Here is a 3366-nt window from a genome sequence, read left to right as displayed (position 1 = left end):
TCGCTCTGCCATATTCACCTCGACTTCAAGTGGGGACCTTACTCTCCCGCTTGATCTTCTGGCCCAAGGATGGCTTATCCTCCCCGCCCTCCCCACCCTCTGAATCCCTCCCAGCACAGGAGAGCATGCCGGCCGAGAAGTGGAGACTTTTCTGGGGGGTTGGGTATAATGGAAGAGAAGTAAGTAGCCCATCTGACTACTGCTGGCTGTGGCTGTTGGCAAAACCCCCAGACCCCAACCCCCACCAAGGGCCCCTGCGGCTGGGCTGGCTTAACTCCCTCCCCCACCCACATGCGCCGGGAATGCCCAGGCCCCCCTGTGTTTCTGAGACCAAACTCCCAGGGAGGACTTTTTTCTTGCCCCCCAGTCTAAGGCCCACCTCCCCAGCCCCACACCAGAAACTCTACTCTCCCGACAGTGGCCAGTCTTGCCCTCTGCAGCACTCCCCAGGAGATGTCACGCACAGTCTCACAGTGGGGTCCATCAGAGCCGAAGAGGCCAGTCAAGTCCAGATCCTCAGCCCAGCCGCCTGCCTGCCTGCCAGTCGCTTCCTTCACCCCCACTCCATGTTGCCTGAAAACTGCTGCTCAGACCCTTGAAAGAACAAACAATAGTTCTGGGGACACCAGTTAACCTAAAGTTGCACAGAGTAGAGTAACATTTCTCTCCATAAAGCTCCAACATCTGGGAGACTGGGAAACGGGCTCTGATAAAAAGATGGAGCAATCTCCTTCTTTTTAAGTGTTGCGTGTATGACCAATGTTTGTTTGTCTTGAAAGATAGTCCCTTTTTCAGTTATCCAACAGGACTCTCCACTTCGCCCTCTGAGACTGTGTTCAGGTTTCCCCACAAGAGTGAGAGGTGGGCCCTGCCTTTCTGTTCGTACCAGCCCGATGGCTTCACAGAGCAGAGGACAGTCTTTCCCAGAGGCCCACCCAGGCCTCCATCCTGGGGGCAGAAACTGTTTGTGACGTTAAATGAGTTTCTCGGGTTCCAGAAGTCTGAGAGTTCCGTCTCTGACCTGTTCACTCTGTTGGCCAGGGAATGTCTCTGCACCTACTGGCTCTCCTGAGTGACATGTGTGGGGCCTTGCACGGCCTTGCAGCCAGTGTGGTCAGGAAGGGCCGAGGGGGACAGCAGTCATACCAGGGGAGGTGGTATTTTTGTGTCAAGCAGTAGTAACTACTGGATCTCTGCTCCCTGCTTCCTACACACACACATGCTCACACACTCACGGGGGCTGGACGGATGGAGAAAGAGTCGGGGCAGCTCTTAAGCTCAAAGAGCAGTTTGGCATCCGTCTCTCAGTGGCCGAGGTGCTAGGCTGGAGGGAAACATGGCCCCCTCCACTGTATTCCTGGCCAACTTCAGTTGCTGAATGAATGTTCCTTATATACCTTCTATTTGTGTTCCAGGCAGAGAAAATTTGGAAGCACTTACATAAACATTTGCAAATTTCAAGGGAGTTCCCTTGAAACATTGCTGAGTTTTACAACTATGATCCTGAGAGGAGAAGGAGTTTTTGTTCACAGCTAGGCTGAAACACCAACCTGCAGGGAGGCCTGTAGAGGTCTTACCTCTGGTTTCTTTCTTTCTTTCTTTTTTTTTTTTTTTAAAGATTTTATGTTTTTTTCCTTTTTCTCCCCAAAGCCCCCCCGGTACATAGTTGTATATTCTTCGTTGTGGGTCCTTCTAGTTGTGGCATGTGGGACGCTGCCTCAGCGTGGTTTGATGAGCAGTGCCATGTCCGCGCCCAGGATTCGAACCAACGAAACACTGGGCCTCCTGCAGCGGAGCGCGCGAACTTAACCACTCGGCCACGGGGCCAGCCCCCTTACCTCTGGTTTCTAGCAGCCTAAAAGGAGTTCTCTCTGGGCCTACATAACCTCGTACCCGAGGCCCATTCATGGCTCACTCATGATCCATTAGTGGGTCACGGCATTGGTGGTGACGACCAGCATTAAAAAGTAATAGTGACAAAGCAGATAGGGACACTTCAGTAGGCATCACATTTAGTAAGAAAAGTATCATTTCATTAAACTTTGCTTCAGTTATGTGTGTGCGCGTATACCAGATCACAATATAAAAATCTCTCTTACTGTGGGTCACGATCGTGAATATTTAAAAGCCAGTGTCATAGATCAGTTTGATTCCTTACTTATTTTCAAAAAGCATGGGGTTGAAAGTAAAGGACAGGTCTCGATTTCACTTGTTGGTTATTCGTCTCCCAGTCAACTTATTTTCTTGGATCACCACCAAAAAGTGGCCTAGCCTTATTTATACCCTGTGTAAAGACCTGGTTAGATCAAAAGAAGCAAGACTGGGCATTTCAAAGAGCACCCGAGCAATTAGGAGCTAGAATCGAGGTGCTCTGTGGTCGGCCTGAGGAGGCAGGATGCAGTGGTGTGTGCAGACCAGGCGGTAATGAGTGTGGGGCTCCCATAGTGAGGTTCCCTACAGGCCCACAGAGGGCTAGTGGTTATTTCCCTTAATCAGTTAATGACTAATAATGAGAAGGTCTTTGAATGACCCTCTTGGTTTCTCGCAGTGATATTTATTATTAAACCATTCAATAACATGAAAAAACCACAGCCGCCACCCAAGGGTAAATGATTACAGAGATTGTGATCATTTAGGATAAACTGTGGTATGTCGCCTCTATGCCTTGTTCCTAATATTAATTATATATAACTGCCTGTTCTGAAATGTTTCTAATTCTACTCCAAAATGCTCGTTGTTCTGGAATTCAGATGGCTACCATTATTGGCTACCTATTTTGTGTCAGATAGTCAAGGCCTAATTATCTAATTCTCTCATGTTGGCATTGTTATCCCCATTTTATAGATGTAGAAACTGAGATTTAGAGAATTAAGTGACTTGCCAAAGATCCAGAGCTAGTAAATGGCCAAACTGGAATTTGAATCCAGGTCTCTAACCTCCAGACCCAGAGTAAATTTCCTGCCTTCAGATAGCGATGTGACACTTTTCACCTCTGGGAACTTTTCTCTTCTGGAGCTAGTAGTTGAAGTTCAGAGGAAATGACTGAAAAAAGATTCCAAAAGAATTATACACCATGACCAAGTGGGATTTATTCCAGGAATGCAAGGCTGGTTCAACTTTTGAAAATCAATGTAATCTACCATATCAACAGACTAAAGGGAAAAATCCATATAATCATGCCAATTGGTGCAGAAAAAGCATTTAACAAAATCCAATACCCATTCATGATAAAAACACTCAGCAAGTTAGAAATAGAGGGGATTGATTTGATAAAGAAGTATTTATAGGAAATCTCTAGCTAATCTCATACTTACTGGTGAAGAACTGAAAACTTTCCCTAAAATCAGGAACAAGGTGAGGATGTCC

The sequence above is a fragment of the Equus asinus genome, chromosome X, assembly GCF_041296235.1.
Source record: "Equus asinus isolate D_3611 breed Donkey chromosome X, EquAss-T2T_v2, whole genome shotgun sequence".
Classification (NCBI taxonomy): domain Eukaryota; kingdom Metazoa; phylum Chordata; class Mammalia; order Perissodactyla; family Equidae; genus Equus; species Equus asinus.
The sequence above is the reverse complement of the archived record's forward strand: the minus strand, read 5'-3'. Positions refer to the sequence as shown.